General features: G+C 42.0%; 1 protein-coding gene and 1 pseudogene across 6 annotated transcripts in view; both read left to right on the plus strand.

The window, feature by feature from the left end:
- Nucleotides 1-27,869, plus strand: part of KALRN (kalirin RhoGEF kinase) — a 694,375-nt gene that overhangs the window by 462,203 nt on the left and 204,303 nt on the right. The gene's annotated exons all lie outside the window — the stretch shown is intronic.
- Nucleotides 14,493-15,724, plus strand: LOC114199412 (Y-box-binding protein 1 pseudogene; annotated as a pseudogene).

Raw genomic sequence — 27,869 nt, forward strand, 5'->3', positions numbered from 1 at the left:
CATTATGAAAGCAAACCTGCTGGGGGAAAAGCACACATCATACTTCCAAAGGCAAATAGAAATGGCATTTTGATTATATGTACCATTGCTTCCATCCCGTTAGCAGAGATAATTGAAAGTTTTCTGTATCACTAAAGCACACAGCAGAATGAGAGTGGGTTTTGTTAAATCTGATGGCTGGTGAATCACCTTCTTAGGCATTTAAATATTTTTAAAAATCATGGGCATGGGGCATGAAAGATAAAAATTCTCCCTTCCAGTACATGTTCTTCTAGTTATTTTCGCCAGTCCTGCACTGATTCCTCACAGTGAGAGAGTGAACTGTCCCACTGAATCTCACAGACAGTGCTCCATGGGTTATAAGGAGCTGTCTCTCTTCAGCTTCCATCCTGTTTTTGACCATGCAGGAGCCCAAGGTTTAAACAATTTTATTTCTAAAACTGCCCTCATCTGTCTCTCAACCCATTGATATTCTGACATCTTCCTTCAGTTACTGCCATTGGGACCACTCATTTATTCTATAAGCATTTATTAAGCACTTACTATGTACCAGACTCTGTAAGCGCCACTGAACAGGCTACAAAACTGAGTTAGAAATAATCCTATCCTCAAAGAACATGGCATATAATAGAATCACTCTGTAAATCATATAAAATAACTAACATTTGAGCATATTCTAGATGCAGATTTTAAACCATGTTAACTTCTCCCATTTCATTCTCTACTCACTGTATACTCAGTTAAAGCTAACTGATGAGTTATTTTAGCTTCAACATAAAATAGGCATCATTGGCAAAGAAGATGTACCTGGGAAGGAGAAGAGTGGGGTGTGGAAAGAGCGCTGCTCCCTCTTCTGAGCACACGTGGAGATATGCATAAGCAGCCCAAGAACATGGTAACGGGGCGGGGGGCAGTATAGGGTCTAGACTCTGCTGTCGATTTCCACCAGTGGACTGTCACAAATTGAATATATGAGGGTCATAAAGCTTGCATCATTAGGAATTCCGTATCGATGCAAGATCCAGTGTGAAGGTGTTTTTTCTGAGTTTTAGACTCCAAAGTATGCTATAAAAATTACTATTCCTTAAAAAAAAGTTCATGCCCACTGTGACACCTGGACTGAGCATGTAAGAAAATAGGTGGGGCTGGAGGAGATAGGGTGGGATGCAGAGGATTCAGTGAGTTGGGTCAGAGAGAATCCGTGAGACAAAGAGATGCAGACCATAATCAGACAATGTGTGTGTATGCGCATGTGTGTGTGTGCATATGTATGCACAAATATATATGCACAGAAAGGTGTTGGAAGCCAGTAAAAAGGATTTTGTGAGGATGTGAGCCCTTTAAATAAATTCTAAATTCATAATCCAAAGAGGAAGACAAGTTTAGAAAACCAGAAGTACAGCGGAAAGAGAAGGATAAGATTGTTGTTCTGCTGACCAAGTAACTCCAGGAATACCACTAACACACCTTCCCCCTATATATTGGGCCACTTGAATGTGTCGCACCTTTCACTCCCTCAGCACCTTCAAGTAGCTGCTCAGGCTCTGCCCCCATTCTGCTTTAGGTTGGGCTTTGTGAATAGTGGAATCCCAAGAGAGAGGGGGTTCAGGGCAGATAGGCAGCTGGATCTCAGATCTGTCTTATGAACTTCTGCCAGCTCTGCAAGCATCTCCTGGCCCTAGAGGGCATTTTCACACCCCAGGTGCTATATCCAGTCTTATCGGCAACCATCCAGGGTGCTAGTGGCCTGATAATGGAGCCAGGCCGACTGTGGGTGGGTGTGGTCATGGATAGTGATAGCCACAGGGAGAATTTAGAGGATTCAGAAATAGCAGTGATGGGGGGAGGGGGTGTCTCTATGTAGCTGCCTTTGAGTTTCTGGGGTGGTAGAATAAGGAGTGTCATTCAGTCTGTAAGGATGTCCAGGGATTCTGTTGCCTTCAGTGGTGACCTTTTAACCGGCCGTACACCCAGGCATAGCCTGGAGTTTTTAGATTTGGCCATGCCAAGTTTTACTGAGTTGTTGTTACGGCACCCATCAGGGTAAAAGCACCAGGGTGGGAGTGGGGACTGAAATACAGGTGATGTAAAAGCAGGATTTAGATTTCGTTGGTGTGGCACTCTTACTCAGAGAGTGACCCAGGACTGTGGCCCTCCAAGTATTGCTCTAGTGTTGCATGGATTCATGAGGACCTTGCATGGGTATCTTGGCCCTGGGAAGAGCAAGTCACTAATAAAACTGATTTACACAGTTCAGTTCCTCCAAGGCCAGCTGGAAGCTAGTGATGGAAATAGGAGGCTTTGTACTTTCCAGACTCTTCCTACATTCTCATTTGATGTTGAAGATGCTACGTGTTGCTTTATTTTTTGGTGTTTCTGGGGCTGTCCAGCCAACAAATTTGCTGGAGAGCCATAGATGTAGACTGCCAAGCGAAGCCACCACAAATAGTGTAAGTACTCTCTGTCTACTCTGCAAGGCCACATGGGCAGGCTTAGAGATGGAATAGGTCATTAAAGAGGGAGGCCCTTTGCAGGGCGCAACTGATTGGTTAGCATTGCAGAATACAAGTGGTAACATTCCAGCTTCATGGCACAGTGCAAGATTGCTGATAGGGCCAGACAGGTGCATGGCCTTCTAGGAGAGGCCATGAACCAGCATTCCTAGCTTCTGAGGAATGAATGATTCAGAAATTAAAGTGAGAAGGTAATTAGCCCAATGAGTCTGATGGTGTTACAAAGATGATTGCGTAGACCATCCCACGGGCCTATTTCCTGTTATTATGGCCTCAAAATTGCCTATAGTAGTTAGAAATCTGGCTGTCTTCTCCTGGATTAAATGTCTTATAAAAGAATGAATATGTGAGCAGAGGTGGAGGACGTAGAGGATTGAGTTGGGATAGTATCAATAGTTACATTGGACATATTGGTTGCTTTGGCAAATGTTTGACATGGAGGAGGGGGCGTCAAGGATTATGCCTAAAGTAATGTGATGATTCTGGAGGGTCCCCTTAACTATCAGAGACTATGGGAAAGGCTAATACATCCAAGAGGTCAATGAGGGGGTCATTCATCAAAAAAAACAAGGAAATGGATATTGTCAATAATTAGTGACTCTCAATAAATACTTAGATATCCATCACATCATTTATTCATTCAACAAATATTTACTGAATACCTACTTTGCCAAGCACTATTTTAGACAACAACAACAAAACAGAGAAGAATTCCCACCATCATGGAGTTGACATTCTGGTGGGAGTACAGACAAATAAATAAGTAAAATATATAAAGTGCCAGGTGATGATACATGTCATACAGAAAAATATAGCTTCAGAGGGATGTGAGAAGGGCAGGGCATGAGGGAAGAAGTGAGGGGAGGATCTGAGTTCTGGTGATTGACATAAACAGGGATATAATGAAATTAGTCCAGATGCTCCCAAGTCACATAGTGGTGATGAGGCTGTGAGTGTTGGAGCAGGGCGTGGTGTTGAGGGTTCTAGTAGGAATATACACGAGGTTTTAGAAATCTCTCTCCATTACTTCCCAGTCAAACATGAAGACATGGTGAGGAGTGGTCTTACCTAGGAACAGATAGCCACTGTCAGGTAAGGTGGCCTCTTCCCCAGCCTTCATGCCTCCATTGGAGCCAAGAGGATGTCCAAGAGTGTGCCCTACAAGTCAAGTGGGACCCCAGACTACTCCCCCAGTCTCCACCAGTCCAGGGGAGTCTTTCTGATGTGGTATTGGGCTTGGTTAGGGGACCTGGATTCCATTCAGACTGTTAAGGACCTCACCTGTAGTATGACCAAACATACTTCGAAGTTCATATAGTGAGATCCTTGAAAATAAATCCATGTATGGTCTAAATATAAAATGCATCTAGGAACCAAGATTTCATGGAAAACAGTACACATAAGTATCTGGAAACTCAAAGGGGCATTGCAGATTCTGAGAAGTGTGGTACAGTATTTTTGTCCTTAATAGATTTAAAATATGAATTCCCTTTTTTACCTCCCCCAATTCCCAGTAGACCGCAGGACCCCACAAGTCTAGCTTGATAAAGATTTAGCAGCAGCAGGAAGAATAGTTTCTAACCATGCCTGTTTAGGGACAAACCCCAGTCACCAGTACAAAGACAGAGAGAGTCCTGGCTCTCTCTATCACAAATACCACGGGGCCCCAGGAGATCCAGTGAAGAGGCCTAGGAATTCATGCTAGAGTCTTGGGCTAGGAATCTGTTTCTTGGGCTCAAGTAATGGATTTGTTCAACCTCGATCTGAGTCTCTAACAGCAGGAAGATGGCCCCGTTCCAGTTGTGGTGTAAATGTACCTTCCCCATTTCCTCTCCCCAAACCCCACCGAGGACTCATTAAACATAGGCAGCAGACTTGGGGGTTAAGGAGAAGCTGGTTCTTTCCTCCCAGCTATGACTTTGCCCTCAAGAGACAAGCTTTTGAGGTTGAAGCCAAATAAGAGGAGAGCTCAGAGTACTAGCATGAACATGCGAACGTGCACACACCTTCATCACGTGATAGCTCCTATCGAATGCGAAGCCTTATCTAGAGAGATACGCTATACGATCAGTCCATAAAATAAGTCTCAAATGGCATTGGTTAGGCCCTCTGGAAAAGGGCTGTGTGGGACAAGTTCACTGTAGCTCAGCTCTTGGCCCAGTAGCCAAATGGTGGCAGATAAAATGGCAAGCAAAATCACATTCTCCATGTGGTTATGAGAAATCAAATGTGGCATTTGGTTATTTTCTACTTTCCTGGAGCAACATGTGTTGCACGGGTTGTGGGGGGCTTCTAACCATACCTGGTATAGGTCAACTGATTTTTGGCCTATTTTGATGAAAATGTAGTTGTGAACTAAAATTAAAAGTAAAAAAAGATGCAAAGATGTTTGAACTTCCATGTAGATGTAGGTCATTAGCTGAACAAAGAATCAGTGTAGTTCGATAGGTTCCATGTTGAATCATACTGGTAATTGGATTTGTCATTGTTACAGGGTAAGTTCTGTGAGGGCAAGTACTCTTACCTGCTTTCTCACTGTTGTATCTCTACTGCCTATATGAGTGCCAGACACAGAGTGAGCACTGCAAGTACAATTGCATAATAGAGAGCATTAGTGTGCAGAAATACAGAGAGAAATATTCTACATCTGTAATCCACCCAGACTGGTAGGCAAATACTTGCATTGCACCACCAGGGAGTAGGAAGGAGTTCTACAGCATAATGTCATACTTGGCACAAACAAGGAGCATGCTGCTTGAGTTCCATCCAGATAATGCAAGTGTAGAAGGTTTGGTGCATGATCCGTATAGGCAAAGTTAAAATCTAGATTTGAAGGCCAGGATTGATAAACAGAGAAAGCAATAGAAAATTTAGCAAAGAAACTGCAAGGTCATAATCAAAGGAACAAAGGGAAGCCCAGGTGCACAGCCAGGTGTGGGAAACTTCCATGAGGTTGGTCACTGACAATTCATAGGATTCTGATAAATGCCAATTCCTTTCTCAACGGTTTTTATTGCATTGCCCACCCATGAGTTTTTAAATGTATCACTTGACTTTTGGAGCTCTATAGAGCAAGAGCCAGGAGCAATAAAGGAGATTAAACCCAACAGAACACATGTCCAAAAAAAATGAAACAGTTGCTCTGAGAAGCCAATTTGAAAAATGTCTCCCACTTGACTTTCTTCACTGAGTTGGTCGCCAATGAGGACTAAATTTCTAAAAATAGGGTTGATAAGGTTCTTGATAAAGTTCTAAAAATAGGGTTCTCCTCTCTGCTCTGCCCCACCGCCCATGCCCATGACTCTTATTAAGCATTCCTAAAACTCCAGGAAATGAAAATGTGAGAATTGATGCATCTGTTGTGAGTCAGCCCAAGAAATGGTCAACAGTGGGATCTGATGCCAATTCCCTAATCAAGTGAAGCCGGCCTTCAGCTTGATTTTATTGATTTTTAAACTGTTTCAAAAGTACACACAAGGAATATAAAATGTGGTCCTTAACTAGAAGAATTATATGGTCCAATTGTGTGAGAAAATATAAATACTCAACAAAATTCACACTGTGTATGATGAATACCTATTGCATTAGCCTGAGGGATCCAAAAACTAGAAGGATCCGTCCTCCCTCTATATCCTTATTCAACACCAAGAATGAGTCATAGCATGTAACGGCCGTAATCTTCAGGTTGTTTTAAAAAGCTAATAATAGAACTAATAATCATCATCATGGTAGTAATAGTAACAACAACAATAATAAAAGCCAATAGGTCTGCACAAATTGCATTCAATTTGTATATGTCCATATTTGTCTCAGAATCGCCCCATTGCAACTCTCTCTGTTCCTTAACTTTATCTTTCCTACCACTCTCTCAGTGTTCCTGGAGTCCTACCAATATCCATCGCTAAGACAGTACCATTTCTTGCTAACACTATATGTTCAGAATGGGGTGGCAAGGGGGTCTGTCATCGTAGGGGAATTGGGCTCTGGCTGATAAGCCAGCTTCTAAAGTTGCCAATTACCATCCCAGACAGAAAGAGAATTCTTAAAGATCTTAACCCACAACTAAATGATCCAGGGTGGAAATGACTCAGCATCAATGGCCAGAATTAGTCATGTGGCCCTGCAAAACCATCAGATGCCAGGAAAAACAGCTGAGCTATATGTCCAGAAGGCAGAGGGCTAAAAATATTTGGAGAACATCAGAATGACTACATTATCAGTTAACATCAAGTCATATTTTCAAATAATTTACATTTTGGCTCTTAACTCAATATTTAGATTTTGGCTCTAACTCAGAGTCTCAAATTTTGGGTCTCCTCAGCAGATGGGTATGTGTGTGAGAGTGAGAGAGAGAGAATTTCAAATGTATGCAGCCCTACCTCGAAGATACTGCAGGTTTTCCAGACCACTGGCAAAATAAAGCAAATATGGCAAGAAAGCGAGTCAGATGAGCTTTTTTGTTTCCCAGTGCATATAAAAGTTACGTTGACACTATCCTGTAGTCTGTTAAGTGTGCGATAGCATTATTTCTTAAAAACATTGTATATATCTTAGTTTAAAAATACTTTATTGTTAAAAAATGTACCCATAATCAGAACTTTCAGCAAGCTGTAATCTTTTTGCTGGTAAAGGGTCTTGCCTCGATGTTGATCAGGGTGGTGGTTGCTGAAGATTGGGAGGCTGTGGCAATTCTTAAAACAACAGTGAGGTATGTGCTCTGATTAAGTCTTCCGTTCACAAACAATTTCTCTGTAGCATGAGATGTTGTTTGATAGCATTTTATCCACAGTAGAGCTTCTTTCAAAATGGGAGTCAGTCCTCTCAAACCCTGCCACTGCTTTATCAACTAAGCCTAGGTACTATTCTGAATCCTTTGCTGTCATTTCAACAATCTTCACAACATCTTGAAGTAGTTTCCACCTCAAGAAACCGGTTTCTTTGCTCTTCCATAAAAGCAACTCTTCATCTCTTAAAATTTTATCATGAGATTGCAGCAGTTCAGTCCCATCTTCAGGCTGTACGTCTAATTCTAGTTCTCCTGTTATTTCCACCACATCTGCAGTTACTTCCTCCCCTGGAGTCTTGCACTTCACAAGTGCAAGAACCAACTTCTTCCAAACTCCTGTTAATGTTGCTATTTTGACCTCTTTCCATGAGTCACAAATGTTCTTAATGGCAGCTAGAACAGTGAATCCTTTCCAGAAGTTTTCAGTGTACTTTGCCCAGATCCATCAGAGGAATCACTATCTATGGCAGTTAGAGCCTTACAAAATGTATTTCTTAAATAATAAGACTTGAAAGTTGAAATTACTTCTTGATCCATGGGCTGCAGAATGGATGTTGTGTTAGCAGGCATGAAAACAACATTAATCTTGTCCATCTCCATCAGAGCTCTTGGGTGACCAGGTGCATTGTCAATGAGCAGTAATATTTTGAAAGGAATGTTTTTTTCTGAGTGTATATCTCAACAGGGGGATTAAAATTTTTGGTAAATCTTGTTGTAAACAGATGTGCTGTCATCCAGGCTTTGTTGTTCCATTTATAGAGCACAGGCAGAGTAGATTTAGCATAATTCTTAAGGGCTCTGGGATTTTCAGAATGGTAAATGAGCACTGGCTTCAACTTCAAGTTACCAGCTGCATTAGCCCCTAACGGGAGAGTCAGCCTGTCCTTTGAAGCTTTCAAGCCAGGCATTGACTTCTCCTCTCTAGCTATGGCATCTTCTTCCATCAGAAGGTGGTTTTGTCTATATTGAAAGCCTGTTGTCTAATGTAGTCACCATCATGAATTACGTGAGCTAGATTCTTGCTGCAGCTTCTCCATCAGCACCTGCTGCTTCCCCTTGCCCTTTCATGTTAAAGAGACAATTTCTTTCCTTAAACCTCATGAACCAGCCTCTGCTAGCTTTCAGCTTTTCTTCTGCAACTTCCTCACCTCTCTCAGCCTTCCTAGAATTGAAGGGAGTTAGGGTCCTGCTCCGGATTAGGCTTTGGCTTAAGGGAATGTTGTGTCTGGTTTGATCTTCTATCCAGACCACTGAAACTTTCTCCAAATCAGCAATAAGGCTGTTTCACTTTCTTATCATTTTTGTGTTCACTGGAGTAGCACTTTTAATTTCCTTCAAGAACTCTTCTTTTGCATTCACAACTTGGTTAACTGTTTGGTGCAAGAGACCTAGTTTTGGCCTATCTTGGTTTTTCAACATGCCTTCTTCACGAAGCTTAATTATTTCTAGCTTTTGATTTAAAGTAAGAGATATACAGACTCTTTCTTTCACTTGAACACTTAGAGGCCTTTATAGGGTTATTAGTTGGCCCGATTTCAATATTGCTGTGTCTCAGGGAATAGGGAGGCCCAAGGAGAAGGGGAGATATGGGGGGATAGCCCATCAATGGAGCTGTCAGAACACACCACATTTATTAAGTTTGCTTAATCTTACATGGATGCAATCCATGGCAAACAATTACCATAGTAACATCAAAGATCACTGATCACAGATCACCATAACAAATATAATAATAATGAAAAAGTTTGAAATACTGTGAGAATTACCAAAATTGACATAGAGACATAGAGTACGCAAATGCTGTTGGAAAATGGTACTAGTAGACTTGCTCAGTGTAGGGTTTCTACAGACTTTCAATTTATAAAAGCACAGTACATGCAAAGCAGAATAAAGCAAAACCTAGTAAAACAAGGTATGCTTGTACATTCAAATAATGTTATTCATGTAAGCTAATTGTTTGTTGTCTGTTACTCCCACTGCCTAACTTCCACTAGGCTTTGTCCATGACTATCAGCCCCTATATGTATTAATGTTAATGTATAGTCAGAGTATAGAGATGAGAAGTCTTCTTGTTCTTCCTGAAACTTTTTCCAGACTTAGGGAACAAATTTTTGAGGGTACAATGTCCTGTTGAGTCTAGAGGGCCATGAGCTCTTCCATATCTTAGGGCTTAATTTATTATATTATATGTTAGCTTGTAGAGTTCTCTATTGGCATCTGGCTTTGGATTCTACACAGTAGGGTGTTACAAAGGAAGGATGTGAATTTATTGAATCCCCTATGGCACAGTTACTAACTAATGTTTGAAAGGATGTTCTACCCAAGTGTAAGGACATGACAAATGTCCCACAGTGCTCCTATTATAAGTTGTGTTAGAAGATTACATGACTTTATTCTAGAAATCTTGTGGTCACCCCAACATTAAGTAGTTTATGGTATCACTGGTAAGCCAGGATAAGCTTTACTATAAACCACATCCAAATTGTCTGCAAACACAGAGTATTGGATACAAGCAGACCTGGGCAAGAAAATACAGTGCTGCTGTGAGATGGAAAGAACCCTAGGTTGGAGTCAAGAAGTTCGGTTTGGGTCCTAATTTTGCTGTTAAGCAGCTATATGAGCTTTGAAAAGCATTTTAGCCAAAGCATCTGTCTTCTGAAAACATCAGTTTTGCATTTGTAAAACTGGGAAATAATAGGAAGTTACCTCTAAATTTCATTCATGCTTAAACATTATGTTTTTCTATTACTGACTTAATTATTAACCCGAAGTCCATGACTTTTAGTAGAAAAATCAACAAGCACACATCCTAAGTAATGTAGACTTGGGTAAATGACAGTTATATGTAAAGGACAACCTAATTTTATATATAGTTGTTATCTGCACTGATAAAAGAGATATAGTAGTATAAAGCAATAATGTTTAAAAAAATGTTTCATTTGAAATATAGGCAAGGAGGTTGTCAGAAATTAACATATATGCTCTGTTTTCTCATTTATTTATCAATTCATTTCAAAATATATTGATTTTCTACCATGTAAACAGCTGAGCTAAATGAGCAGAGAGGGGCGAGGAAATTAAAGACATTGGCAAGAGCATTCCTGAAATAATGGATCATGAAAACCAAGCTGCATGAGAAGGAAAGTGATGAAGGAAGAGTATTAATGGATTGGGAGAAAGTAGAGGGCTCCATGAACTAGAGGCCCCAATGGGGTTAAAGAAAAATCATAGTAAGAGTAATTAAATAAGCAAGTTGGAAGGAGAATAAGTTGCATTCAGGAAGGAAGATGTGAGACTTCTGCTTCTGACCAAGATAGAGAAGCAAGGACCTGATATATACTCTCTGCCCAAAACAACCAGAAAACCAGATAAAATATAAGAAACAACAATTTTCAAGACACTGGACATCAGACAACAAAAAACAGAGTGATCACTGAGAGACAGGAAACAAACAGAGTGAGCCCTATGAATACCCTAGCTTGCTACCTTGAGTTTCCAGGTTTAGTGCAGGGTGTCCCTTGAGTTAAAAGATGGAGCTGAAAGTCCAGTGAGACCAAGGCAGCCAGACTTCATGGAACAGCAGAATGGAGAGAAGAAAGCTGCACAGAAAGAGAACTCTGGAGATCTTCAGAGGGCCCCTGGAGTATTCATCAAAGTATTGATCAGCATATGAGGAAACTTCCCCAGGATGGGGAAAAATTACCTGACATAGAGTAAAGAGGTACCCAGCGCCCACAAACGGCCTGGAATAGTGCCTGTTCCCACCAGCCAGACTAGAACATCTGAAATTCACAGGGCATCAGGTAGAGTACTGAGAAGGGTCTTACCTTCATACTGAGGAATAGTAAGCCCTCAACAAACTAGGCTCTGGTTCAGCCTAACAAGTCTTAAAAGGATCAGTCTGTCAAAGTAACTTACCAGCATGTCAGGACAAAGCTTACAAATAGTTAGGGATATAAAGTAGTAAGAATACAAAAATATCGAGCATCCAATAAGGAAAAATCCACAATGTCTAGCATCTAATCCAAAATTACCAGGCATGCAAAGAAACAGGAAAATATGACCCATAATGGGGGGAAGAGGGATTAATTGAAACTTAGCCAGAATTAACACAGATGTTCGAATTAGCAGAGATAGACCTAAAAACAGTTATTATTTAAAGTATTCCATACATTCAGATTAAGTAGAGACATGGAAAACATAAAGAAAAATCCATGTTTGAACTTCTAGGTGAAAACTACAGTGGCTGAGGTGAAAAATAGAAGGATGGGATTAACAGTAGATTAGACACCGCAGGAGAGAACTTAAGTGTACTTGAAAGCACAATAATAGAAACTATCCAAAATGAGACACATGGAAAAAAATAACTTTAAAAAGAGCAAAGTGTCTGGTGGCTCAGTTGGTTAAGCGTCTGCCTTCAGCTCAGGTCCTGATCTCAGGGTCCTGGGATTGAGCTCCACGTTGGGCTCCCTGCTCAGTGGGGAGCCTGCTTCTCCCTCTCCTCCCTGGCTTATGCTCTCTGTCACTACCTCTGTTGCTCAAATAAATAAATAAAATCATTTTTAAAAAAGCAGCAAAGTGTAAGTGAGCTGCAGAACAATTAAGCCACCTAATAGTCATGTAATTGGAGTTTCCCATAGGGGAAGAGGGACAGAAAAATATTTAACATAATAATGGCTGAAAATTTTTCAAATTTGATAAAGTCTATAAACCATAGATCCAGGAATCCCTATAAACCTCAGGCACAAGAACTATGAAGAAAACTATACCAAGATCTATCATAATCAAATTGCTCAAAACCAGTGTATAAAAGAGGAAATCCTGAAAGCAGCCAGAGAAAAACAAAAATGCTATATACAGAGGCATAAGTATATGGATGAGGCATATTTCTCATTGAAAACAAGGCAAGCAAGAAGACAGTGGAGCCCCTGAATAGAGTACTGAAAGTGAAAAGAAAACTGTCAGTCTAGAATTCTATACCCAGTGAAAATATCTCTCAAAAATGAAGACAGAAATGAAGATTTTTTTTCTGACATACAAAAGCTGAGAAAAAAATTCTTTGCCAGCAGATCCACACTACAGAAAATGTTAAGGGGAGACCCTTACAGAGAAGGAAATGATACCAAAAGGGAAATATGGATCTACACAAAGAAATGAAGAGCACTAGAAATAGCAAATGCCAGGGTAAAGAAACAAGATTTATACATAAAGCATAGTATGAAAGAGACAAAGTGGTATAAGAAGACTACTATATATAAAACAGAAACCAGTGACTTTAAGACAAGAATTCACACAGACAAAGAGAGAATTACTGATTTGGAAAACAGAAGTGAAGAAATCTCTTAGAGCACAGCCAGATAAAAGAGATGGGATAAAAAATAATTTCAATAAGAATTCTGGGATAAAGTGAGGAGGACAGCAAGGAAACATTTTTCAAATAGAAAATGACCCAGAATTTTCCAGAAATTAGGAAATATAGAAACACTATAGTGAAACTAGGGAAAATCAAGAATAATAACAAATCTTAACAACAAGAGAGAGAAAGAACTGGTTACCCAAAGGAACAACAATCAGTTCGATAGCAGGCTTCTCATCCACTACAACAGAGACTAAGAAGACACTGTAAGAGCATCATTGTTCGAATAGAAAATCCTATGACCTAGAATTCTATGCCCAGCAAAATTACAGTTTAAGAAGGTGAGATAAGAAGGTGAAGGTGAGGTAAGGATATTTATTTTCAAATGTACAAGAACTCAGAGATTTTTACTGCTCACAAAGTTCTTGCTTTTTTGCAAAAAGAAAAATGAACCCAGAAGGGAGGGATTAAATGCAAAAAAATATTGTAAGTTAAAGAAACATTAAAACATTGTGGTAAATATAATTTAATGTTGAGTGCAAATAGTAAGAATAAAAAGAATACTAACCTCTTGAAACAAAATGGAGTGATCTGAGGGAGGGTTAAGCAAGCTCAGATCCTTGTCTGACTTCAAAGCAGGATAAAAGTAGGAATTAACTTAGAGTTTGTTAGAAAAATACACATTTGTAAGGATAATGTAAGGATTGCCACCAAAAGAATAGAAATAGACTATACACTTTCAATAGTGGTAGAGGAAAGTAAGGAGAATACATTGATCTTTATCAGTCTGAGAGAAAAGAAAATAAAAGATGCAAAGAGAATTCATGGTGAATAGAAAATACAAACAAAAAAAGTCAGAAAGAAGCCCAAGTGTATTGTTAAAACAATAGATGCAAATGGATTTAATATATTGATTAAAATACAAATACTTTCCAATTTAATCTTTAAAACAAAATTCAGGTATACACTGTATAAAACATAAAAATCTAAAACAGTGGTATAGAAAATAAAGTGATGGAAAAAGATACACCAGACAAATATTCACCAATAGAAAGCTGGCATAGAGATTTTAAAGTCAGATAAAATGCAATCATTTTAAGCTTTCTTGTCCTTTAAATTTTTATGATGCATGGTATGTTTATTATTCCAGCAAAGCTAATACAGAAATTGCTACCTAGAACTGGGATGCTGCGATACCAAAATGTTTTAAAAGAAAAAGAAGAACAACAAAAAACAAAATATGTGGTATTGGCTTTGGAAATGGGCTAAAGATGGAGTAAAGTATTATTGGAGGCCAGAAAAATGGACACCTACATTGTGCAGTGTTGAAACATTTGGAAAACTGTCATTTGCTGTAATCTGGAGGACAGCTAATATATATCTAATGAATTTGAAAATTAAAATGAAGTCTGGGAAGTTTGTTTAAAGGAAATAATTGAATATTTGAACAAAAGCAATAACAATGAAATGTGTGGCTTGTGACATATGTAAAGTAAACTGTACATCAATAATAGCGTAAACATCGGGAAGAGAAAAATGGAAGTGTAGTATTATAAGATAGACTATCATGAAGTGGTATAATATCACTTGAAGGTAACTGTGATAAGTTAAAAATGGATCACCACATCAAAAACTAATGATGTATTGTATGGTGACTAACATAACATAAAAAAAAACCCTCAAAAAAATTCTCAAAAAAAAATGTATCGGCTAGTTCGATCGGTAGCGGGAGCGGAGAGCAGACCCCAGAGAGCCCTGAGCAGCCCCACCGCCGCCGCCGGCCTAGTTAACCATCACACCCCGGGAGGAGCCGCCGCTGCCGCAGCCGGCCCCAGTCACCATCACCGCAACCATGAGCAGCGAGGCCGAGACCCAGCAGCCGCCCGCCGCCCCCCCCGCTGCCCCCGCCCTCAGCGCTGCCGACACCAAGCCCGGCACCACGGGCAGCGGCGCAGGGAGCGGCGGCCCGGGCTGCCTCACATCGGCGGCGCCTGCCAGCGGGGACAAGAAGGTCATCGCAACGAAGGTTTTGGGAACAGTAAAATGGTTCAATGTAAGAAACGGATATGGTTTCATCAACAGGAATGACACCAAGGAAGATGTATTTGTACACCAGACTGCCATAAAGAAGAATAACCCCAGGAAGTACCTTCGCAGTGTAGGAGATGGAGAGACTGTGGAGTTTGATGTTGTTGAAGGAGAAAAGGGTGCGGAGGCAGCAAATGTGACAGGCCCTGGTGGAGTTCCAGTGCAAGGCAGTAAATATGCAGCAGATCGTAACCATTATAGACGCTATCCACGTCGCAGGGGTCCTCCACGCAATTACCAGCAGAATTACCAGAATAGTGAGAGTGGGGAAAAGAACGAGGGATCGGAAAGTGCTCCCGAAGGCCAGGCCCAACAGCGCCGGCCCTACCGCAGGCGACGGTTCCCACCTTACTACATGCGGAGACCCTATGGGCGTCGACCACAGTATTCCAACCCTCCTGCGCAGGGAGAAGTGATGGAAGGTGCTGACAACCAGGGTGCAGGAGAACAAGGTAGACCAGTGAGACAGAATATGTATCGGGGTTATAGACCACGATTCCGCAGGGGTCCTCCTCGCCAAAGACAGCCTAGAGAGGATGGTAATGAGGAAGATAAGGAAAATCAAGGAGATGAGACCCAAGGTCAGCAGCCACCTCAACGTCGGTACCGCCGCAACTTCAATTACCGACGCAGACGCCCAGAAAACCCTAAACCACAAGATGGCAAAGAGACAAAACCAGCCGATCCACCATCTGAGAATTCGTCCGCTCCCGAGGCTGAGCAGGGCGGGGCTGAGTAAATGCCGGCTTACCATCTCTACCATCATCCGGTTTAGTCATCCAACACGAAGAAATGAAGATGAAATTCCAGCAATAAGAAATGAACAAAAGATTGGAGCTGAAGACCTTAAGTGCTTGCTTTTTGCCCACTGACCAGATAAATAGAACTATCTGCATTATCTATGAAGCATGGGGTTTTTATTATTTTTACCTAAAGACGCCTCTTTTTGGTAATGACAAACGTGTTTTTTTTAAAAAAAAAAAAACCTGGTTTTTCTCAATACACCTTTAAAGGTTTTTAAATTGTTTCATATCTGGTCAAATTGAGATTTTTAAGAACCTCATTTTTAATTTGTAATAAAAAGTTTACAACTTGATTTTCTCAAAAAAATCAACAAACGGCAAGCACCCGTTAATAAAGGTCTTAAATAATAAAAAAAAAAAAATGTATCGTATAAATCCTAACACAATCACTAAAATAACAGAACAAAGAGTTATAACCAGTAAGCTGTCTTAGTCTGCTTGGGCTACCATAACAAAAGAGGACAGTCCAGGTGGCTTAAACAACACATTTATTTTCTCACCGTTCTGGAGGCTAGAAGTCCATGATCAAGTTGCTGGCAAATTTCATTTCTGATAAGGTCTCTCTTCCTGACTTGCAGATGTCTTCACATGGCCATTTCTTCTGTGTTTACACGGAGAGAGCTCTCATGCCCTTTCCACTTCTTATGAGGACATGTTCTACTAGATTAGGGACCCACCGTTAGGACCCCACCTAACCCTGATTATCTCCATAAAGGTCTTATCTCCAGATACAGTCACATTGGGATTTGGGGTTTCAACATATGAATTTGGGAGGGATAGAATTCAGCCCATAACATGAGCCAACAAAGGACATAAAATGGAATCATAAAACATTCTCAGGTAATCCAAAAGAAAGCAGAAAAGAAAGGAAAAGGGAACAAAACAGAAAAGAAAAATAGAAAACAAATAACAAGAAAATAGACTCAAACCTTATCATATTCATAATCATAGTAAATTTAAATTGCCTAAACATCCCAGTTAAAAGACAAAGCTTGTCATAGTGGATTAAAAAAAAAACAAAAACAAAGAAGACTAAACTATATGCTGCCAACAAGAAACGCACTTTAAATATGAATATACAAATAGGACTTTTAAAAAAATGTAACATTCTAACATTATTGCAAAAGAAATCTTGAATGGCTACATTAATATTAGCCAAAGTATATTTCAGAGCAAAAAATATTACCAAGGATAAAGATGGATATTTCACAACGATTGTCCGAAAGACCTAAAAACCCTAAACTCTTAACGCATGTAATAACAGAACCTCAAAATACATGAAGCAAAAACTGATAGAACTGCAAGGAGAAATAGACAAATCAACAATTACAGTTGTGGATTTTATTTATTTTATTTATTTATTTATTTATTTGAGAGAGAGAGCAAGCATGAGTGGGGAGGAGGGGCTGAGGGAGAGGAAGAAGCAGACTCCCTGCTGAGCAGGCTTGATCCCAGGACCCTGAGATCCTGACCTGAGCCAAAGGCAGACGCTTAACCACCTGAGCCACCCAGGTGCCCTGCAGTTGGGGATTTTCATATCCCTCTTTCAATAATTGCTAGGATAAATAGAAAATCAGTAAGTATATGGAAGACTTGAACACAATCTACCATCTTGACCTCGTTAACATTTTATAGAACACTCTACCCAACAATAGCAGAATACACATCCTTTTCAAGTGCTCATAAAATATTTACCAAAAGGGACCATTTTGTGGGCCATAAAATAAGTTCCAATACATTTAAAAGGATTCACGTTGTGCAAAGTATGTTTTCTGCCACAATAGAATTAGAAATAACTAGCAGAAAGAGCTCTGGAAATTTTCCAAGTATTTGGGAACTGAATAATACACTTCTAAATAATCCATGGGTCAAGGTAGAAACCAAAAGGGAAATTAGTTGAATGAAAATAAAAATACAACCTATCAGAATGTGTAGAATGCTGCTGAAGACAGGAAGATGTCTAATGTAGTGTTGTGGAAGTCAGACAGTCAAAAATGGTGACCGTGAGATCCAAGGTGTGAACATGGGAAGGGGCTGTGGAAGTGGAGTGAAGGAGGAGCTCAGTGGAGACGAGAAGGTCAACCAAGAGGCCAAGGGGCTGGAGGGGCTTCCCACAGGGAGATGATGTCATTCAAGATGCTGGCAGAACTTGAGGTGGATGAAGTCACTCAAGATGCTGGCAGAACTTGGGGTGGAGCGGGGAACTATCAGCCTGGAATCAAAGTCATCAGTAACAAATGGAAGGGTTTCTGGTCCCAGCTCTTTGTCTTTGCCAATCACTTTGTCTCTCTGAGTCTCTGTTCCTTATGTGTAAACGAGGGAACTACGAATTCCCCCTCTCTGTTTAGTTTTGTATTTTAAATATATATATTTTTTATTTTGAGAGAGAGAGAGAGACAGAGCTAGCGACAGAGCTCACAAGCAGGGAGGAAAGGGAAAAGCAGATTCCCCGCCAAGCAGGGAGCCCAACGCAGGGCTCAATCCCAGGACCCTGAGACCATGACCTGAGCCGAAGGCAGATGCTTAACCGACTGAGCCACCCAGGCACCCCTAGTTTTATATTTTAAATGTCTTAACATATATATATATATTTTATAAGCCTCTCCAGATACTCTTTTGGGAAATGACAAGGTATTAAATGATAAGTGAACACATAATCTCTTAAATTCCATTGAAACCCTGGCATTCCCTGATCTATGCCTGTAAACATCATCTCTAAAATGGCCCTTGGAGCTAGGCAGCAGTATCCTGCAGTTACTATGGACAGTCCAGAGAGGATTAAACTGTACGAATAAGTAATCAACTATATATGGACGCTTTAAAAAGTTCTCCTGGATCTTCACAGCATCATGAGGCTGGCCTCAACTGTCACAGTTACAGCTAGGCCTGAGAAACAGTCTTCTTGTACCCAGAATGAAGAGACCAGGAAACAGGTTCACTGGGTGGAAAACCAGGATTTGGAGGTCCACACAATTGAGCATTCAAGCAGCTGCAGCTACTGACCCCTTCCACTGCCCCCGTATCCCATCCCCATTCACCATGATTATAAGGCTTCTGGAAAATGAAATGTAGCAGGATGCCTGGGTGGCTCAGTCAGTTAAGCGTCTGCCTCCAGCTCAGGTCATGATCCCAGGGTCCTGGGATCGAGTCCCACATCGGGCTCCTTGCTCAGTGGGGAGTCTGCTTCCCCCTCTGCCTGCCGCTCCCCCTGCTTGTGCTCGCGCCGTCTCTCTCTCTCTCTCTCTCTCTCTGACAAATAAATAAATCTTTAAAAAAGGGGGGGGGGGCGCCCGGGTGGCTCAGTTGTTAAGTGTCCGCCTTCGGCTCCGGTCAAGATCCCAGGTCTTGGGATCGAGCCCCACATCGGGCTCCCTGCTCCGCGGGAAGCCTGCTTCTCCCTCTCCCACTTCCCCTGCTTGTGTTCCCTCTCTCGCTGTGTCTCTCTCTGTCAAATAAATAAATAAAATCTTAAAAAAGAAGAAGAAGAAGAAGAAGAAGAAGAAGAAAGCTATCTTAACAAAAAAGGAAAGAAAGAAAATGAAAGGTAGCTTCTCCTGATGGAAGGGTTTAATCTAATATAGCAATTTCCCCAGGTAGGAGACAGGGAGAGAACTCATTGTTCCTTGCCATGTGTCTTCTGAGGACCTGCAGTAATTAGGAAGTCCACAGGACACACTCCTCCTCTATTCCCTATCTCTGAAATTTGCAGATTTGCTCAATCATTTAAGTATATTTAGCTTTCTTTCCATATTGTACCAAAACTGTTGGCCATGTGCTAAACACAATAAAAAAAAAAAATAAGTTATAAGAACTGCCACCTGCCCTTGGAGTGAGGAGCGGAGGTATTTTGGGTTGGATGACAGTGCCAGGTGGTTGAAGTAGTTCCAATAAGGAATTAACTCACAGATCGGGAATAACAGAATCTTAGATCTAGAAGAATCCTTCATGATTTTCATTTTGTAGATTAAGAATCTAAAACTCATAAAAGCGAAAAACCTAGGCTTGAATTCATATAACCAGGAGAAGCAGGACTAGTTTTAGGTCTCCTGACTTGCAGTCCACTCAGGCATAAAGGAAATACAGGGTCTATGAGACTGTGGAATAATGCTAATTTAATAAAGCCATGCACTTAGAAGGACACATCTCACTTATGAGGGTGCCAAGTACATTGATGATGTAGTGAGGAGGTGGTTAAATTGCATCTTGGAAACAGTTTTTAGTTAGCTAGGAAAAACTTCATACGAGAGAATGGTTGATGAGGGAGAAAGAAAGTTGATGTGAGGAATAGACAGATTCTGGATGTGATGAAACTTTCAAGAAAGGATGCACAAACAGTTGTGCTTCGGGCAAGGTTCTCTTAGCTGGAAAAGCCATGTTAATTACAAAAGAAAACGTATATTCCTCCATTAAATGACAAAAATTTTAAGGAAATGACTGTGGTTGAAAACTGGATGAGTGTGTGGAAACCTAGTTCCTAATTGTTCAGGAAGACTCCCTGGAGGAGATAAACCTGTGAGGTTAGCATGGGAGAGGGTTGGTTGGCAGAGCAAATGAATAGAAAGTATTTTTCATGCACCCAGCATGGCCTGAACAAAGATTTCAGAAGCAGGAACAGAAGAGTTTAAACCAAAAAAGCACAAAAAGGCTCTCGTGGTTGGAACATGGAAGACTGGACACTAAGGTCAGACAAATGCAGGCTGGGAAAGGTATAGGGAGTTAATACTTACCATGCAGGGGAGTCTCTGAAGCCTGATGTCTGCAGAGGGCAACACTCACACGGGCAGGCAGGGATTACAGGTGGCAGGACTAAAGTTCATCATGGGGAAACACGGAGCAACCAAAGAAGAGACTGATGGAGATACCAGACTGCCATGTTGGGGCTAAAGCAAAGTTGGTTGCTAGTCATCACTACCAAACAGGTTTAGAAAATCAAGACTAATCCTCGAGAAGCTAATTATCCCATCACCCACACATGTCCTACAATTTTTGTAGCTCCTACCGGGAAACTATGTGGGTCTTTTAAGAAGTAGGAAAGCATCAGAAAGAGTCTCCCTAGTAAATTTAAAAAAACAAAACAAAACAGCACATTATTGTACAGTCAATTAGGCAGGTAGGGGAATCTTTCATGTAAAGATGTTTTTAAGACTGTAAACTTGGAAACACTCTCGTAAGTATTAAGTTTGTGAACATTAAAATACATAAAATGAAACAAATTTGAGAAGAATGTATATTTATACAGATATTCTCATAAAACCTCAGTCATCATTGACCACTCTAGGTTGTCCCATATTTACTTCTTATGCTGATTTACAGCTTGTTTCTTATCTTCTCTGTTAGATGAGACTTTCTGGGCTCTGCTTATACCAGCAGTCCTGGAGTTTTCTAAGAATGCTACGGCCTGACCTCTGGAAACTTGCCCCTTCCATCTGTTCCAATCTGTTCTGGTCACTTGGCTTTTGGAGCAGCCATGTTGCAGGCATCAGGCCTCAGAGCTCAGCTCTCAGAATTGGTTCTGGGGCGTCCCCTCACTCTGTCTTCTTTTGTCAAAGATATGTGGTCCTTGGATCCAAGCTGCTTTTGAATTTCCTTTCCTTTCCGATCAGAATAGAAAATCATGGAGATTAAAAACATTTCCAAAATTCCCCTTTCTACCTTCATAAAATCCTCTCATCTGTATCAGTTAGGATTAGAAGGCTCAGCTACATACAAAAGCTCCAAATGGCACTGGCTTAAATAAGATAGAAGTTCGGGTTTTTTTTCTCTCACATAGCAGACACCTGAGGATAAGTAGTCTAGGACTGGTGGAAAAGACCCACAGCATCATCCATACTCGGGCTCCTTCTAGCTCATTCCTCCACTCTTCGTAGGGTGTGCTCTAACTCACAGTCCAAGATGGCAGGTGTTGCAGGGGGCGGGCTGGGCAACAGGGAAGAAGAGCCATCGCCCACACCCCACACACACCTGGGAGACTAGTTGGAGCTGGCACTCAGGCTTTCATCCCACTGGCCAAAGTCTGATAACATGGCTACTTTAGCTGCAAGGAGACCTGGGGAAAATACTCTTTTACTAGGTGGCAATGTACAGCCCCTCAAAAAAAAAAAATGAGTCTTCATTACTAAGAAATGAGGGCAGAATGGACTTGGGCGGCACCTAGAATTCTTTGCCATACTATCTCGTATTATCAGAAAAATAGTTAGTGGCAATCCATTGTACATCTCTCTAATTCCCTCCTCCACAGCTTGTGCTTATTTTGTACAGAATAGTATTAATGTATAGCAAAAGTCTCTTTGAGACTCATAACTCCTCTTTCCCTATATCATAAAGGAGCATTGCTTTTTTCCCTCTTGATATATAAAATATATTTTAAACATTAATTTTTAAAGAATTATGAGGAATTTCCTCAAAATTAATGATGGCCCAATGAAAAGTCCAAAATTATAAACCAATAAAAAGCATTTAAAATATCTACTCCAACTATTTCCCAGAAGTACTTGAGAATTTAACTAAAACTCTAAGAAAGATGAAGAATTTCAAAAATAAACATAAGAGAGTCCATATGGAGGAAACAGGGGATGTAGAAGTTTCAAAAATGTGAGGAATCAGAGTATAGCACTATCTATTTCAGCAAATTTAAATCAACAATTATTGAAAATCCTCTCTATATAAAAAAAATTTTAAAAACCACCCAGGCTGTACTGTTAAGGCACTTTGAATCCTACGGAAGATACAGGAACATAGACAAATATCCAAAGCAAAAATGTGCTGTAATGTGTACAAATCGCACTCCGCTAGAAAGGGAGGGAGGGAATTATTTGGAACTGCTTGCGGACGGGTTCATCTGAGCTGGGCATGAATGTGGGGAAGGATTTCCAGAAGGTGAGAGGGGTGTGGCTTGGGAGAGGGAAGTAGAACCTCTTCTGGACAGAAAACACCATACGTATGAGTCAGGGAGTTGGGAACATGTTGAGTATGTTTGGGAATTTAGCAAGTGTTGCTGTGACTTGGAGCAGACGGTCAGTCTGGTAGCAGATGAGTTGGAAAGATTGAGGAATTGGATCTTAGAGGCCCTAAATGCTCAGATCTCAAGATGCTCAGTGTCTTGAACCTGGTTCCCTAGGCAATGGAGGAATAGGGGGAGAACGAAGTAGAGCAGGCTCACATTGTATGGCCTCTCTTTCCTCAGAAAGTCATGAGCAGGACCTCTTACTGTTGAGAGGTTTGTTCGCTTATAAAGAATGTAAAAGGTTTAGAAGATCATACAATGAGGACTCAGAAAAGGAATGAGCAAGGGGTCGTGAGCCATCTGAGTCCCCACTACCATGTTGGAAGTGAATTCATCTTCAGGTTTGCTGACAGCAACAACAAAACGGCAAACGTGTTAGGTTAAATAACATTTTGGTTTTTGACAAGTACAGGTATAGTATAGTGTGTTTTTCTTAAACTGCATGGATCGACACTGCAAGGTGTGTCTTCTCTCACTTGCCTTCTTGCAGACAGTAGGATGCTTTAGAGTGACCTTGCTACAGGAACCAGGGAATGGCGTTGAACAGTGTGAGATAGGGACAGAGAGAAGAGCAGCATTTATTACTCTTAGGTAAGTAGTCAAGGAGCAGTGGTCACCGGCTAGTAGCTTGTGATCAGGGAGTTAAGGTACGAGTGTACGCTGTGGATAAGCTGGCTGACATTTAGAATAAGTTCTTAAAGCAGTGCTGGCTATTCTGGATTACTGTGACACTAAAAGAAGAGAATAGAATTTTCCATCAAGGAACTTACAGCAAGAGACATTTTTAAATGGGAACTAAGATATTGTGTCTGGAGCAGGAAGGAGACAGACTTTCCCCTCATTTCTTTCGGAAGGGTATGTCATCTCAGAATGGCAAGGATAAATGGGGACATTTAAGCAGAATGTCTTTCCGAGTGGCCACCCATAGCAGAGCACACAGTGGGGCCCCCAAAGGCCCCAGTGCTCGGTGGCTGCAGCTGATCACCAACCACACTTGGGCTCAGTCCTCGGCCTTGGCCGCCACGGGACTCAGTGAAGGACAAGCTGTGAATCAGAACACGAGGGCAGAGCTCAAGGGGGCCTTTATATGTATTTTTTTCACGTACCAGCTTGCTCAAGATCACCAGCCACGCAGGGGAAGAACCAGTGGCCGCCCAGACTCTTGACCCTTGGCCTGGGGCTCCAGCACCATCTCTACTGGGCTGTCCCATGGTGTCCTGAGGCACTAGTGGAGTCCACCATGCCAGTGCCACACTGTGCCAGTCCCAGAGAAGGGGGGCGGCAGGGAGGGATCTGTAGCCTGCGGATCAAGAGGTGTCTAGGGGAGCAGTCAGATGGGGATTTCAGGATATCCTAAAATGGCTTTAGAGGGTTTTAGGGGGAAAAAAAAAATCTACTTACCACCATGTTTCAGGGATATTAAAATGCAGGACAAACCACCCTCCTGCATTTAGGCTCTCTGGGTCTCCTGGGGACTGATAGATTTTCTTTCTAAAGTGCATCGATCCTCTGAGGGGAAGAGCCCGCTGTCAGAGCTCCAAATCCATTCCCAACGGAGGGACAAGAGGCTGGAAGCTTTAAAACCCTGAACACTGTTCCATTAGAAATGATGAGCATGACAATAGTTACATGAATAACTTGTAAACCGGCTCGTCATGTGTCACTGAGGCCCAGGACCAGATGCACCCTGCATGCCTCCACCAGGCAGATGCTGCGGGGCTTAGGGCAAAGCAAAGTTGGAGGGGACTGTAAATAATTTGCCTAGAGGTTTATTTTTTCTTTTTTTTTTCTTTTGTCTATTATGGTTATGTTAATCACCATACAGTACATCATTAGTTTTTGATGTAGTGTTCCATGATTCATTGTTTGCCTAGAGGTTTAATGAGGTGCTGAATAAAGAGCAGGGTGTGGCCACGAGTGTTTTTGTAAGAAAGCCTGAAAGAAAGAAGCCGGAGGAGGCTTAGGTTTTCCAGATTCTTTTAGAAAAAAAGGAAGAGACAAAAATGGGGCAAGTTGTCAAAGTTGTCTATATTTCTAAACTTTTGACCTTGAATTATCTTAAATGTGAATGAGATGAGAGGGCTGCCTGGCTGGCTCAGTTGGTGGAGCACGCGACTCTTGATCTCTGGGTCATGAGTTCAAGCCCCACGTTGGGTGTGGAGCCTACTTTAAAAAAAAAAAATGAGATAAGAAATGAGTCATGCAAGAAAGTCCTTCTTATTTTTAGGCACCCATTCAGGCCCTTCTAGAAGAAGAATAGGCCTAGGGAAGCCATGTGTCTAGGTATAGGCATTAAGCAGTTTATGGAACTATTCTGATTTTAAAGAATTTGCCCGGTGGCCAGACTGTGTGTTCTGGGTTTTTGTTTGTTTGGAGTTTTCTAGACGTACTGTGGTAATATGGTCCTCACCCGGGTATGGTGAGTGCCTACTTAAGCTGCTAGCTGGGCAGAGTAGTTGAGAATCTTTGAATCACACACACTTTCAGAGCGGGAATGGGCCTTGGTGGTGTTCTAGTCTGTGCTTTTTGTTGGAGAGATGGAGGAAGTTGCAGTTGCTTACCCAGGCCACACAGCTACGAAGTGACAGAGCTGGGAGCCGTATCCAGGACCCTTCGCTCTTAGTCAGGAACTCTACCCTCTGTCTGTCCCGGGGCTGTGAAGGGCCATTTTTTGGCAGGTGAAGGCTACTCAGAGGGCACCATTTAACAAAATGCAGTCTTTTCTGAGGCACTCACTGGTTTATGCCCATCACAGGTGACATTCAGAAGCTCACAAGCCTGTTCTCTAATCGTATGCCAGTCAAACCCCACATATGTCATAGTTGGTCTTTGTATTTCTATGAGCTGATTATACCTCTCCTGCAAGGAAGGTTTGGAGCGATTTCTTAAACACGGGAAAGCGGTTGGTTGGTTCCTAGCCACAGCTCATCCTGTGAGGGAGTAGGGCTCCCGTCCTGTGTCCCGGTGCCATGAGACACAGCTTTTGGTGTTGCCAGTGTTTTATGTTGTTCGGTGATCGGAGTCCACGAAGGCCTTTGTGTGTGTGTTTTGTTTTAAAAAAAAACAAAAACAAAAAAACCCATATGACTCTTGGAATTTTATAATCACACAGTTTTGGTTTTTTATATTTTGTATCAGCCATGTCATCTCTAGTTAAATTCACTTAGTTGCGGAGTAAGAGCACTCTTCAGGTAGCTCAAGGAGAACTGATGAGGTAGAATCTCATGGCAAGCAAATCCTAGCGGCCACAGTCGATCTGGGTCCTGTGGAGCCAGGGCGTGTACTTCGGTCCTGGATCCAGGCGGTGGGAGGGACCTCGCTTCTGGCTCCAGTTCAGGCCCCTCTCTCCAGGTCCCACACCATGTATGCCTTTTCTTCACTTTATTATCACCACTTGCTCTGAGCTGCTGTTCCCCCATCATCTTGGCTTTGCTTGTGGCCCATTAGGGCCCGTCTGATCTTTCTCCCCTCTTAAAAACCTTTACTGCCCTAGGGTAAGTGTATTGTTCTCTTACTCCGTCCAAGTAAACGTTCTTGAAAGATGGAATCTAATTGGCCACACTCATCTTTTTGCCCCAGGCCACGTCATTTGCCCCTGGCCGCCTTTAGGGCAGCTTCCCAAGGGCAGACCCCCTCATCTGGTGATGATGACCACCTACAGGCGCGGGGCGGAATGGACTCGTGTGATAGGAAATGTAGCTCTGTCAGCCGCCTGGAAGAGCACAGCTTCTTACAGAAGGAGCCGTGGCTCTGCCAGGCCATGTCCTCAGCCTGCCCAGTGTAGCACTCGGGCCAGTCCTCAGAGAGGCAGCTGACAGTAACGGAAGGTAGTACATAGCAACTGAGAGTTTGTGGCTCAGTTCTCAGCTCTGGAACTTAAGAACTGTGTGGCTTTGAGCAAATTACCAAAACTCTCTGAAGCTTCAACCTCCCAGCTGTAGAATGGAGATTCGTGAGCTTTTAGTGAAATACTACTCATGGAAACACACTGTGGGCTATGAAGCTCACACCCATGGAAAGCATATTACCTCCTCAAGGCCCCTCCTGCGCACAAAACTGTGCGTGCGACTCTCGTGTCTCCCCTTCTAAGTTAAATATCACCTCCCAGAACCCAGCTTGCATCTGTGGGTTCAGGTAATGACCGCCTTGCTATCTGAATCGGCAGAAATACCCCCAGAGAGATCGAGACTGTTACATTTTACACACAGCTGGCCCAAACTACCCTATTCCTGGAGTGTTTTTGTTTTGTTCGGGGAGCACAGGGTGTGAGAGCTGGTGCTGCTTCGAGTCCTCCGACCCAAACCCACTTTACTAACAGCTGAGAAACTAAGGCTGAGCGAGGTTAACTGACTTGCTGAAGGTCAGTCATAGAACCAGAGCAGAACTCACTCAATTATCTATTGCTGCAGAACAGAGTACCTCAAGGCTTAGTGACTTCGCACAACAAACACTTGTTATCCAGTAGTTTCCGTGGGTCAGGAATCCAAGAGTGGCTTAGTTGGGTAGCTCTGGCTCCGAGTGTCCCAGGAGGTTGCAGTTAGGGTACCAGCCACACCTGTAGTCTCTGAAGGTCTGACAGGCGTGGGGTGGTTGGGGGTTGGTGCTGGCAGACCTGCTTCCAAGACCTGGCTGCTTAAGTGTCCTCACGACATGGTGGCTGGCCTCCCCCACAGCCAGTGATCCCACAGAGAGCAAGGAGGAAGCTGCAATGCTTTTTATATCCCAGCTTCCGAAGGCACACATCATCCTGTCTTCCAGCATATTCCACTCATTAGAAGTGAGTCGCTAAGTCCAGCCCATGCTCAAGTGGAGGAAACCAAAGGGTGAAGTATCAAAGGATTTGTGGACCTGTTTTTGAAATCCCACAGAAGGTTTCTTTGAATAAATTATTTTCTCTGCAATGAGTTGCCATAAGAGATCATGTTTTTCCCCCAGTTATTTGATGAGAGGTGGTTCTCATTCAGAAGTCATTAGTGGGAGGGAAATTAATTTATGAGGATATTTGCTCAGGAGAGTATTAAGAAAACCCCAGATGCAAACAGGAAAGTAAAAGAAGGAGGGAAAGCTGCAGGAAAAAGAACACCAAGGGGGAAAAACAAGTAGGGTGCGTTAGAGGCTGACTTCTGTGGACACAGTTCTCTCCCAATTCAGGAAGCACCATGTGAACAGATGCTGAGTAAAGTGTATCTAGGGATAGATACAGAGCCTCTAGGGGCTCCAATTCTAGTCGCAGAGCCCCACCCATATATATATAAATAGCCCCTACGTAAATACGAAGAAGCTAATGCTGATGCTGTAATAGAGGGACCTATACTGTATA

Source organism: Eumetopias jubatus, unplaced genomic scaffold, assembly GCF_037043125.1.
Source record: "Eumetopias jubatus isolate StellerSeaLion01/CBP00866 unplaced genomic scaffold, mEumJub1_p1.0 scaffold_1, whole genome shotgun sequence".
Classification (NCBI taxonomy): domain Eukaryota; kingdom Metazoa; phylum Chordata; class Mammalia; order Carnivora; family Otariidae; genus Eumetopias; species Eumetopias jubatus.